The sequence below is a fragment of the Colias eurytheme genome, chromosome 2 (genome assembly GCF_061535395.1).
Source record: "Colias eurytheme isolate Ceu_HAF_F1 chromosome 2, ilColEury1 Martin Lab GWU primary, whole genome shotgun sequence".
Classification (NCBI taxonomy): domain Eukaryota; kingdom Metazoa; phylum Arthropoda; class Insecta; order Lepidoptera; family Pieridae; genus Colias; species Colias eurytheme.
The window spans coordinates 2,550,264-2,565,003 of NC_142981.1; the positions used below are offsets into that span (position 1 = coordinate 2,550,264).

Below are 14,740 nucleotides of genomic sequence, written 5' to 3' on the forward strand. Positions count from 1 at the left end.
TTTGATGTTTGATTTTAAAACATCACAACTGGATTAAAAAGATTGAAGAAGTTTTAAAATATTTTACACAATGAGAAAAAGAGGCTTTGATAATATTTTAACGAATGTTTTCTATTGAATCAAACTTCTACGGAAGTTATCAACTAACGTCATTCGATTGCCGCGTTATTTATGCAGATAATATAATATGTATTTATATTCTGTGGCATTGCTGAAGCCAAAGGCGCTAATTGGACGCGAACTCAATAAGATGTTAGGTGTAAGTTTTTGATTTATTTTCATGTATTGTTTGTTTTTTGTTTTACCATAACAGTTCAATAGCTTTATCTGTGTTTTATTGGTTCCCATAAACGGCAAATGCAAGCCAAATGTTAAAAAAATATATAATAATTGGTACGACATATTATGTATTTAATATTTATTTATAATTTATATTGCGCAGAATTTATATTATGAAAAAAAAATCCATTCATGGATTTAACTAGTTACACCGTATTAAATTATTTTGTATAATAATTAGTCTAGAAAATACCTACAGATAATAATATTGTAAGCAAAGGCAAATCGTAAAATTATTAAAATCCATCTCAAACGAAGTTGAGATTCGCAAGTGACATGAAAATCCTCTGATCTTATTAATCAGACGTTTATATTAATTTTATTATCACCGTTCAAGGCAAAATATTGGCTATTTTACGCAAATAATAAAGAGTTTATTGACATCATCTTACGATAATATGTTTTTTTGTTTATCGGTGCATTTTATTTGATAAGCTACACGTGTAATGATATTTTGGTTGCGGAGGTTATCATCATGCATAATACCAAGGACATGTATGAATTCGATTGAAGGTTTTTCATTATCTGTTTATTTTATTTTTATAATATTTTCCATGATGGAAGCTAAATCCGACGAAATTACAAAAAAAAACAGGTTAAAAAAATCCATTTAGTTTTCTTATTGTATTCCGTAGTGCTTAAAAATACCTATCATTTTTATAAGTAGTATAAAGTTGTCTATTTTCTAGTATTTTTCTGTAAGTTATAAAAATAAAACGTTTTTACCATCGCATCGTACTATGAAAGTGAAGGAAAAAAAGGGTGCACCTGTGTTTGCACTCATTTTGACATCGGCTGACCGACATTCGATCAAGGAACATTATTATAATTAAATTTCTGTGTTATTGGGTAATAAGTGTCTTTTTACATCTAAAAATAGTTTATGTAGAAGGTTGCAAAATGAAGATACATTATATAAAATAGCATTACATATTCCATTAAAACGCAAATTATTTAAATTCCTTCAATAAGTTTTCAAAAAGTGATTGAAGTTTTAAAATATGATACTTTTTAATATCTGTCTATTTCGTAGCATATAATTTCTCAATTGTTATGTTAAAAACTATAGTTATGGCAATACAATTGACCATAATTATTCCTACATTTTGTAAATACATAAATTAAATGCGTATTTCATATTTAAAATAAACATGCATTTCCAAGAAGTATCTATATAAACATTAATTCTTGTTTGGGTTTTTAAGAATTAAAAATGAAGCGTGTCGCAAATATCTACGCATTCTACTTATCTTATCTGTAGGAAAATGTTCCAAAACAAATGACGAATGCATCCAATTATCAAGGCCTGTCTGTGATGCAACATTTTAAGTACCTACACTTGGAAATAGTATGTATAAATAGTAAGCTTTGATTGTATTACGTGTAATAATGATCCCATCAAAAACATCCTGTAAAAAACCCAAGTCTCGCAGCTCAGTCTTTCTACCGTCAAAAGTTGTGAGATCCATGTAATACCAAGTCGGTTAATCTATTTAGTGTCTACTTGAAGGACCTTCTGTCTTAAGTTATTACATAAGTTATTATCATGCCAATATTAAAAATATTTAACGTTTTAAACAAATAGATCGACTTGGACATCGCTTGATTTGATTATTAGTATGTATCACACTACACAGCACGACGGGCCAGCGACCAACAGGAACGAGAGTTTCAATCGCGTGAGGCGCGAGAGACTAAAGAATCTAATATAATATTGTAATATTCATTTTGTTTTCATGCGATGTCCAAGTCGATCTATTTGTTTAAAACGTTAAATATTTTTAATATTGGCATGATAATAACTTATGTAATAACTTAAGACAGAAGGTCCTTCAAGTAGACACTAAATAGATTAACCGACTTGGTATTACATGGATCTCACAACTTTTGACGGTAGAAAGACTGAGCTGCGAGACTTGGGTTTTTTACAGGATGTTTTTGATGGGATCTCACTTCTTTTTGTAGAGCCTTTCTTTTTGTTACCACCACCAACCACCAACTGCATAAATAACTTTGTAATCCCATATATTTATATGGGATTACAAAGTTATTGATGCAGTTGGTGTATTTGGAAAACTGGACCGAAATTACAAAATATTTAAGTTTTCCCATGATTAAGACACTAAACTCTATATGTATTCCAAATATGAAGCTTCTAAGTCTGCTAGAAGTGCCTTGGACTTTTGATGATCGGTGTTCAAATTGACTGAAATTTTAAATATTCCGTGTTTATACAATGCCGGATTAGTTACTGAAGATTCAGGTTTCTTGCTTTATCCACAACCGAATTATAGGGGGTCGAAAAAGGCCCGAATTGCTTCGAGAAAAGGATGGTACGGCCGTGCCGCTTTTTTTTTTGCTCGACTTGGCGGGGGCACTGCCGTGCCCCCAGATTGCTGCGTCATTTTTACAGCGTAGTTATTTTAAACAAAATTCATAGGGTACATAATATGTTGTTTTTTTTTAACAAAATGAATAGTTATTAAGCATAAAACATGTTTATAGACAGTTAGGATGCTGTTGTATTTTCTCTTAATAAATTTATTTAATCAATCTTGAAAGTACCTAGTATCCGAATTTTGATACGGATTTTGTCCCATCTGAGTGCAAATGCACAAAAAAAAGACGTGTGGCACTCGGGGACTGCCGCGGTAAAGCTATTGCATGCTATGCCTTCAAGCCACACCTCCGCGCCCGTCGGAGTGGGGAGCGTGAGGTTTTTCGTTACTAAAGTTCTGGATTCGGTCCCCGCGCTCAAGGCCCGCGATAGAAGCTATGCAATAGCTTAAAAAATATTGCAATAAATTTTATGGCTCGATTTAAGTTATCGTGCAAATGTTTTTGTTTTTGTTCATATTTTTCTGAGACCGTTTGAATTTTTATTTACATAATAATTAATATCTATCTATAAATTACAGTTTTTCATAATTTTTATACAGAACAAGCTTTAATATTATGACTAGTGCCCTAAGATGGCACGTTTTTGTAAAATATATTACATAACAATAACAATGGGGCATAAAATAGAATCGAAAAAATCTAAACTTTGTGATGATAAGGAGACAATTAATTTTTTCTTATATTTTAGTAGGTACTAGTGTTGCGAATTAATATTACTTAATTGAATAATTAACAAGAGGATATAAGTTTTTATAAAACAAAGGTACTTAAAGCGTGTAATGTTGAAAAAAATAATGATATGTTAAAGAAGTATTTATTCTATTGTAGACTAGCTTTCCGCCCGCGGCTTCGCCCGCTTTGTCTAAAACATAATAAATTATATACTAAAACTTTCATCTTGAATCACTCTATCTATTAAAAAAACCGCATCAAAATCCGTTGCGTATTTTTAAAGATTTAAGCATACATAGGGACTGAGAAAGCGGCTTTGTTACCTAGTGATAATAAACGATTCATAGTACGCGACGAGATACTAAAAAATTTCGATGATATACAATAGTCAATATACCTACGTATGTCACTGCAACCAGCAAAGATTTGATTACTTTACAATAATTGTAAAATATACCACAGTTAATATTCTATCCAATTTATTATTTCTATTTTCTACATTTAAAAATCCCTTCAATAATATCGCTCGTGAACTCTCCCATCTTTACCATGTCTTTACCCAGCATGATTTTATAGTTTTTGTTTATCCGTCTATTAACTTGAAGAACTAACTAACCGCAAACAGTCTTGACTAATTGCTGTACCTGTAAGCTTTCGCTGACTGAAGTTTTCGAGGTCGGGGGGATGGGGTGAGGGAGGACCCCTGCGTGGGAACCGGGGCTCGTTGGGGTATATGCTGTTTTGACATAGGTATAATCTTATATTACGTTAGCTGGTATAATAGTAATTGTTCAAATTATCGATCGTGATGATGGGTAGACCATGTTATAGCTGTTTTGACATAGGATTAAATATAGAGGTATATAATGTATTTGTTTAGAGCTGATATAATAATAGCAATTGCTGTATTGATTTCAAATATGAAGGATAGACTACTAGCTATGTCTATTTAGTAATTGGGTTCTCCAGAGTATCCCTTAGTTCTATAATATTTCTTTGTCGTTCAGTTTGTGATCAACCGAGTAATGTATCAAAGTTAATGAAGGCCTTTGAAATGGGTTGTCAAAGGCTGACCATTGTCCGGATTGAATCCAACGTTCAGAAACTAAGATGTTTGCGTCTAAAGGTTCTATATCACTTTAAATTAAATACACAGAGAGCTAAGAATAATCTTCTTCGAATGGAACAATAAACCGTTTCATAGTCGATACCGATTTGAACTTCACAGGTACTTACGGATATCAAAACAGCCGATACTCATAAATATTATGTACCACTCGAGTGTCATTGACCTCAAGTACCTACTCTATATCGGCTAACGAATCCAATCGACCATGCGTGAATAAAATCCCTGGAGATGATTTATGGGTTTACATATTTATCTTTAGATTTCGATATACCTCTTTTAAAGGGCTGGCAAGTAAGGTTATATGAATTAACAACTAAAAGTTTCTAGTATACATTAGTGTAACTACCCGCTTATTATACAAAATTGAAACAGCTCATATGGTTAATGTGATGGCGTAGACATTTGATGAATTCTCTAATGTACGAATATGTGGCTTCCTTTATACAAATACGTCGAAAATGTGATACTATTCTGAATTCTTAAAGCACGATGTCGGAATTAATGAGTACCTAGTATTTCTGCGTACCTAGTATTTTTAGAGAGATTTTTTACTTGATTCTATGAAGATGCCTTTTCTATAATTTGATATTAATAAATTCAGATCATAATACATTTTCTAAGTCTAAAATCCCCTTATACCTTTTATTTAACGACTCATCATTTCAAAAACTACTCAGCTTACAAAATTCATCTCAAATGTCCACAGCAAAAGCACCCTCATTAACTTGACCATTAGGGATCATTTCGCCTGTAAATCATTTCACAAGTGCACTGTGTCAATTTGGGAGGTGAATTAAAAGTCAAGAGTGATCGTCAGCTGTTGGGAGGGGTGTGGGGGCGACACACATACCGCGGGTCGATACGACTCGATGCGTTTTCCGTAGGCTGTAGTGAATTTGGTTCATTTTAAGGTATATTTTTTGGGAAAAACGTAGAAAAAGGTACGTTTTATAAAGCAATAGGTTGGTAGGAGAAGTGTCTTGTCGATTGTAATTTTATGCAAGTATTGTGCTAATATTAATATGGAAATAAGTACGATGAAGATATTTAATTTTAAGATAATTTGCGATCAAAAATGCCCCCTAGCTATCCATGCTTTTCAGTCCAATAATTTTCCTCACAACATGTTGAATGTTGAACGTTGTACAAGGAAATGCCAAATATTTGAACAGATGCTTTAATTATAAGTAGCGTTTCTTTAATTTTCCTCTATTGACTTTTGAGGCAATATTTACGACACAATTAACAAACAAGATTCTCGCTATACTTTTTAATTTTTATCTCCTGTTTTCCGTTCTCAAATTTAATTACACGTCACTGAATTCACCGTATAACGTTTAAATTGAGGTGTTTGTTGCGCAGAGGTAGTTTATGGGGTGTGGGGAGACCCCCTTCTACATGTAGGAGTGCATTGAAACAAAACCACCCTATGGTTATAGCTGGTGTTAGTTGGTATTGATTGTAAAGGGTTGTTTGATGCGCCCAACCTATGCGCTAATTTATGTAGGCGTTGTTAGCGAAGCTAAGGCAGTATTGCTATTATTGGATCACTTTTATGCGACATTTTTAATGGACGTCATAATTTTAGCTAGACTCCAGGGATAGAAATTTATAGGTATTTTGACGTAATACAATGTGTAACTAGACTTATTGTGTAACGTCACAAAATGGATAAGACACAGGATAAGATAATAGGATAGGTAATAGAGCAACTTTTGCATAGGTATATTAAGGTGGTTTTCCTTTGTTTGACCGTGCTTAAAAATAGTATCACAATGATTGTTTATCATATTGTGTGCATGTGTGCATGTGTAACTTTTTTCAATAACAAATTATTATGTGTCATTACGTGTTATTACAAAATGATTACAGTATCAGTGATCTAACTTCAAAATTCCAGTATCATATAGATAATCATTGCTTCTAATTATAAAATAGACTCTATGAACGAATCACAATCAATTTACAACCATTATAATATCTAACAGCATATTGATCTAACGATCGACGGAGCGCAAATACATAAGTACAATCTACGTACAAAATGTCAGGGTTCACAAGGAAAGTGAAGTACCGTCGCTTTTCCGTTGGAAGGGCATGCTTCACCTAGTTTCAGGAGCTGGGCTCGTGCAAGATCGATTTTCCTGCACTTCGGGATCTGCTGTCTCACTCGGCGCCACCCACGCCGACCTTGAAATTGGGCGGCACACAGACGCCTGTAAATAGGGCTGTCGATACTTTAGTTTTGAGCTTACATGTTCAATTTTAGGGCGCGATAGTACTACATATTTTTTATTTTTGTGATTTTGGCTTAAATAAAAATACCTGTGTTGCATTAAAGTATGATATCCATCACTACATAGTTTAGAATAGTCGCTATTCGCCGTCTGCGTGTCTGTTCGCTTAGATCTTTAAAATTACGCGACTGATTTTGATGGGTCTGTTTAATAGATTGAGCGGTTCTTGAGAAAGTTTTTTGTATATAATTTGTAAAGTTTTCTGCAAAGCGGGAAAAGCTGTGCGCGAAAATCTAGTTTTAGTTATAATATTCTTCAAGCAACGGTGAACTGTGCTAACATCTGTTGAGTACACTAATTATTTTTGCTCAGGTAAATAACCTGGCTAAAGCCTGTGGATTTCATGAATTTGTTTTATCACTTTACGTAAATTAGACGTAGCATATACAGTTACATGTAGGTGTATATGTAGTAACAAAGCAGTGCCAACCCTACAGGGATTTGTTCACGTTTGTCAAGGTGTGAGTGCGCTGAAAACGGGGTTAGACCCCCCTCCCCTCGCCTACACTTGCATCCTGTTCAATGTTGAGATCTATATATACATTGTACAGCCTATGTGATCAATAACTTACATAAACTAGATTTTGCTTGCGACTGCGCCCCGCATTTCAGGGTGGGTGAGGATTTTAGGGCAAATTCGAGTTTTAACTTCGTTGGAAAGGGGACTACTATAAATATACCTATGCCGGTATGCAGGTGGTTGTTTGGTTTGTAGTTTATCTAGGATTCGAGTTTAGTACTTATTTCTTTTAGACGTTGTATTATGTTTTGATACGGTTCAAACAGAGGATCCCTTTGTTCCCTTTTCGTTTAATTACGTAATATTATTACTTGAAATGCGTTTATTCTTGAATGATGATCCTAATTGGATTAGTTACTTTGATCTCTAATTATTACTGTTTTTCAATGTTTCTGACATTTTGCCATCAAAATCTTGTTCATCATCATCATCATCAGCCCATATATGTTCCCACTGCTGGGACACGGGCCTCCTATGAGGGTACAGGCCATAATCCACCACGCTGGCCAAGTGCGGGTTGGCGGATGACACATGTCGTCGAACTTTTTAATTCTTCGACATGTCGGTTTCCTCACGAATTTATCGATTCGAAGTCCGAGGTCTCACCACTGAGCTACCACTGCTCTCTTGCAGAATCTCAATCTTGTTACTAAGTATATAAACATTTAATAAATTCTCTGTCCTAAATACACGGCTTGTTGGTTTTGAATTTAATGTCATTTATATATGCGTGAAGGACACAGTTTTGATACAATGCGGTTAAAGGATTGCATTAGTTCGGCTAAATTATTATTAAAGGTCATGAATAGTTAAATATTAGGTTACAAATGCGAAAATTATGCATTTAGAAATAAGAAAATTATTCATGTGAAACATCTATTTTTGTTTAAAAAAATGGTTAAGTGCGTATCGTGTTAGGTGATGTTTTTTTTTCCTTGTGTAACCATCTAAAATGTTCTATAGCTTTAAAAAACATTAAAAATAGCATACGTTTCATATTCGTTGAGCAAACAATAAGTATTAGACCGATACTTAACTGAAACATCGATACCATATTAACTATTACGACGTAGTAACTATGACGACGCGGTTGGCGCAGTGGTAAAGTAACTGCCTACTGCCTACTGAGTTCGATCCCCGGTCAGGTCACTCAGGGCAAATATTTGTGTGATGAACTCAATTATTTGTTCTTGGGTCTGGGTGTTATTATCTATATATATATGTATTTATTAAATATTATATTTATCGTCGCCTAGTACCCACAACACAAGCCTTAAATTGAGCTTACTGTGGGACTAGGTCGATTTGTGTAATAATGTCTGTCTCTATAATATTTATTTATTTATTAAGACTAACAGTACACAATATGACAAATGAAGGTCTACAAAACGGTCCTCATCTAACGTTTTGAAACGTTGTGTTTTGAAGACAATAAATGGGTAATACTCATATAACATAAATAACTGTTAGATAAAAGTTAGTAGGTCTCTAAATGGGGTCAATGTCGATGTTGCAAGCTGTGACCAATGTCATACCATTTCCTCATTGGTGTTGCAATGTTAGAAGATGCGTTTAAGTAAAAAGGCGCATAACGCAAGGACATCTTCTGAATTATGCGTATTTTTTATATTTAAAATGTTTTTTTTTGGTTATAAACTAGAGGGCAAGATAAGGCACGTGAGATTTTGTGACATGTATTATTTTGTAAGTCTTTGATAATACTCGAATATTTATGAGATATGCAATTATAATAAATTAAATTTATTACTATATCGATGTATGTAGTTGACTAAAATTATATAATAGTTAATCTAATGGATAAACTTAATAGTGAATTGTAATTGTTACATTTTTTATTACAGAGATGAATTGCTAAAAGTTTAATGTTCATCTTAAAAAAATATTTAGCTAGATAAAAAAAATGGTAGGTACTTAATTAATTATAATATTATTTAATATTTATTATTTATGCACAAAAAAGTAAGTTATGAATAAATTAACGAAATAATGAAATTGATAAAAAATTAATATAAGTAACTTAATAGGCATAAAATATATTGTGCAAAAAAATAATTATTATTATGAGGAAATAGAATAAATTTAGTATACAATACTACACACGTGATTCTAAGCGCCAATTAAAAATAACTGTGAAACTATTCTAGGTCAAGCCGAAGCCTTGAATAAGACCTTTGGATTTTATATTTGAATTTTATTATTTTTTTAATCGTTTATTAGGTCGTTATATGCACGTTTCTAACCTGTAATTGTTGTATGTAAGCTTAATACGATTGTCACTTGCGTAAACTTAAGTCAGTCTAGACTTTTTTGTGATTTAGAAAATCTATGGTGCATAAACTGATAAATTTTCTTATTTTAATAGGCTTCTCTTTTAAGCAGTTATATTGTGGATTTTTTTAAGTTCATTAATATTCGTACTATATAAAAATGAAACAATACTTTAAATTGGAATTAGAAAACGCAGTTGTAAATAAACATAATTATCAGCAAATAAATAGGTACAATAAACGTGTTTCTTAGTTGTTGTTTACAGTAATTTTTTTTATTGCTCATTTTATCGGTATTAATAACTTGTGTTTTGTATTTTTCCCGTCAAATATATTTAATTTATTGTATTGCATTATGATTTATGATATAATCTATTTTTTTGTGAATGAATAAGAATATAAATACCTAAGTAATTTTACTTATAATTTACGGCTAATGATACATAAATATTATATATTTTACCTAGTTTCAAATATACTTAATATAAGTTATATTTTAAGAATGTATTGCCATGGACGTATAAAAAAAGACGGACGGTATATCGCCTAAACATTGAGTGAAGCCTAGTAATGGCGGCGAAACATCCATGTGTGTGTGCCATGTTGCCATGGCAACAGCTGTCCTGATGACAATGGCGGCTGTATTTTTTTCTATAAATTTTGTCGTAATAATTTTGTAATTAAAACATAAAAGAAATAACTTGCTTCCCTGTGGAATGTAATCCCTTGTGTTTAGTTATTTAAAATTGTACTGTTGCGACACCATTTAACCACGCAAGACGGCATTTTAAATATTTTTTGTGAAACAGTGACGCAGTTAATCAGTCGGTAGTTCACGACGTAATGGCGGCCGACTAGCTTACTATGGTGAGAGTGTGTGCGTGTTTATTGTCTTTACACGATCGCTAGCTTACTATGGTGGCTTCACGTTGTTTGTTCGTAATACGGCGTCCGTCTTTTTTTATACGTCCATGTGTATTGCCATACAAAAATACTGAGCCAGAAAGATATGCTTACGTTGTCACTAACCTATTACCTATCTACACTTGGCTTTAAATTAACGCAAGTATCAAGACTTGGTGTCCTCGCAACACTATTCACGTTTTCCTACACGTGATTGTTAAATACATATAATACTTTGTATTGATATTTCGTTACTTTCAATGTAGTTTTTATGTAAATTACTGTAGTTATGGAGTTTTTATAGCTTTTTGCTATGAAAAAAAAAGTGAATCCCATGTCCCCTAGTGGGGTAAGGAGCAGATGCATTATACATCTGTTTCACTGATCGATTGTCTTTAGGGACAAGTAGGTGATCAGCGTGTCCTACCAGTAACTGTGTCCTACCAGACCGAGACATTTTTTTTTCTTCTTCTCCACCGGGAATCGAACCCAGGACCCTTCGGTGTTACGCTCACGCGTCAACCACTGTACCGAGGAGGCGGTCTTTGCTATGATTAAAACAAAATGATCTGCTGAATTCTGCCATAAAATGATCTGCTGAATTCTGCCATACTAATATTAGGATGAAGTAAACTGTAAACGATTGGATATTTGTATGTTTGTTACTCATATTAGCAATGTTTTTACAATCATTTACAACCTTATTTATTTCGAAAAGTGACTGTTTAACTAGAGTAAACCCGTGTAAAGATTATACATGAATTTTATAAGCGTATATAGATTAAAAAATAGATATACAATTTTTGCAAGTTTAAAAATAAGTTCGAGCATTCAACCTTTACGTTCAAAACTCATGTAACTAAAAGTGTTCAATACATAACGTTTCTATCTATTTATTCACTGCGATGCTTAGAATCTAAATATATAACTCAATACACAGAAATTAAGCACATTCGCATAGCAAATTGGCAATAAATAAAGATTTGCATCATGAATGAACTTTGATTGGCGGAGAATAATACGCTAAAATATTTATTTGATAAACTCTAACTTCCGTCTGAATGAAAGGTCCAAAGGTTATTGACATTTACAAAAGGTGCTATAAAACAAGGTCGGGAAGTAAAAAATATATCAATAGCTTTCGTTTCCTGCATAAAAACACGGCCATTATTCTAATTTCTGCAATAAATAAGAAATTCTATTAAGGATTACATGCAAAATTATTTATGTTGGTATACGTCGTTTTGTGGAGCGAATTCATTGATTTGAATCGAATATAATTGTTGTTGGAATAAATTTAAGTTATTGGAAATACATATTTGTGTAAATATAGTTTATGATTTTTATTAAAGATATATTTATTATATACAAAAGAATATGTGAAAATTTTATTTTAGTTTTACGAATTTCGATAAGTTTTGGACGCAATTTATAATAACATTCTACGAATTTTGAGTTTTATCCTTATTCTTGATGATTAATTACCAAAGCAAAAGCTCATCGTATTATGATTGCAGCATGCAGCCAATTAGTTCAATCATCCATTTAATTGCATAGCTTCTGTATTACAAGACCCTGATCAACTAACGGCCTGTATGATGTTCAGATCGAAGTTAGAACAGCTACGCAATATTTTGGATCATTAAGTAATTTAACTACATGGGTATTTATCTTAATGTTCATCAGTTCATCATTCTTTAATTCCAGTCTCTGCCTTGCATTATATTGTAGTACCTAAATTGCATTGTACTATACGATAAATAAAAGTAATGCCTCAAGAGTTTTCAGTCATGATACGTTTGAAACCGTATCATGACTCAAAACATGACGCATGTAGGTACTAACAACTCGATTTTAATATCGGATAAGTCATAAGGGGTTATAATCTAAGAACAGGAATCGGGATTGACTGTCTGTTTTAAATGTGTGCACTTCTTACATTTGTTTTAATTTATTTGCATTTAACATGGTTATTATTTGTTGTAATTTAATCTGTAATTGGGGAAAAGTATACAAGTTAGAAATTAATAAATTATTATTAAATTATCTTTGAAGGGTTTAATAAGGAATATGTAGTTTAATTGTTATTTAACAATTATTGCTATTTTGGATGACGTATAACAATAGGTATTCACTAATTAGAGATTAAAATGTTTCTACATCCTCATGCGTTAAAGAAAATTTGACCATAAATCGTATGATAAATACTTAGATCATTAAGTAATGGATGGAGCACGCTGGCAAATGTTCTAACTAAACTTTCTGCCGGTTTTGGTGCGGGGAGGGTAACTCACACTTTGAAACACAATCACACATTCACAAAAATAATTTGTGTCTTTACAAACTCAAACTATTACAAAATGGACAGACTAGCATGTTTTTGCACACATACATCGATTACACAGTAAAATCTCTATACATATACGTAATAATACAATCGCTCTAAAGGGATATAACCATATCGATATTACAAAAATAATAATTTTGTTGAAATTAGAAATAACATTAATATTATATTCATAAAAAATACTACACAGGTCATTTGTAACGTTTTCATCATTATTATATGCATACGAAAAAACAATAAAACGCCATTTTATTTGTATTTGAATATGTATTTATTCAACACATCACATATTATATTCAATAAAATAAATATCGGTTAAGAAATTTTTATTATTTCTGTACCGAGGTGTCCATTCTGATTTTCTCCCACAGCATTCAATCCACCTTAGCCTTAAAGCAGGATTTTTTGTAAATCTGAAATATACGCAATATTCGTACATACATATAAACAAAGTAGCTGCTCCGCGCGGTTTCACCCCCGTGGCTCCACTCTTGTTGGTCGTAGCGTGATGATATATACCTTCCTCGATAAATGGGCTATCTAACACCGAAAGAATTTTTCAAATCGGACCAGTAGTTCCCGAGAATAGCGCGTTCAAACAAACAAACAAACAAACAAACTCTTCAGCTTTATAATATTAGTATAGATTACATAATAGAAAGGTTACAAGATTAACATTACAAAAAAAAAAACGGCTAAATGCGAGTCGGACTCGCGCACGAAGGGTTCCGTACCATTAAAATGTTCTGCCAGTTAAAAGTAACCGAGCGTAAATTTTAATAAATATATACAAGACTTACAAAATAAACATTATACTCCTTTTTATGCAGTTGTGTAAAATTTTAATATAATAAAGTTTAATTATCATCTCATTTCAAATTATACTTAGAAAAATATTTTTTTATCGACGTTCAAGTTAAAAGCATTCCGTCACTAAGAAAGTCGTAAAAATTTACGACCTTTTAAGCGACGAGTTTTTAAATTCAACTCTATCACTAAGTTCATAAAGATTAAATTTGAATTTCTCTTCAAGATAGTCTCGCTACATCACTTTATAGTCTCGTGGGGAGTGCGGTTCAATATCGCGTTCTAAATTCAACTTTATCGCTTAGTTCATAAAGATTAAATTTGTATATTTTCTCTTCAAGATAGTCTCGCTACATCACTTTATAGTCTCGTGGGGAGTGCGGTTCAATATCGCGTTCTAAATTCAACTTTATCTCTTAGTTCATAAAGATTAAATTTGTATATTTTCTTTCCATGATAGTCTCGTGAGGCCGCATCAATGATCGAGTACACACATGACTCGATTATTTGTCTTGATCATATCGCTAAACGATACATCGACGATTATTAGAAATTGCATTTAATTAGAAATGTACGTTAAAAAAATAAAAAAATATACACAAATGAAAGGTTATTCCATCTTTTTTAATATTCGACATGTTTGAATTGCTTCTGCAAGACTTGACAGTGCAAAACGGCATTTTTAGCGGAGCACTCGCAGACGTCCTTTCGATGTTTTACGAATACGCAGAGTGTTCGTAATCGATTACGCAAGTAGTTTTTATGAAAGCATAAGATTTTTCGATTCGAATAATCTTATACCTCGGCAAAAGGGGAAACGCCTGCGTGTGTTATCCATTAGTTAATGATCTAAGGATAAATATATGTATTAACTGTAGAAGGAAATAGGTATTTGTCCTTAACAGCCCGTGTATTGAATACAAGTACGTAGCTAGAAGCGGAATACTTGCATATCGCTCGTTTAGGCCGTTTACACACTAGAGTCTATAGCCATTTATTTATTTGTAAAATTTATAAATATTTAATTTAATGCAAAAC

At 32.4% G+C, this 14,740-nt stretch overlaps 1 protein-coding gene across 1 annotated transcript in view; it reads left to right on the forward strand.

Moving 5' to 3' along the window:
• Positions 1-14,740, forward strand: part of chinmo (Chronologically inappropriate morphogenesis) — a 53,190-nt gene that overhangs the window by 23,442 nt on the left and 15,008 nt on the right. The window lies entirely within an intron of this gene.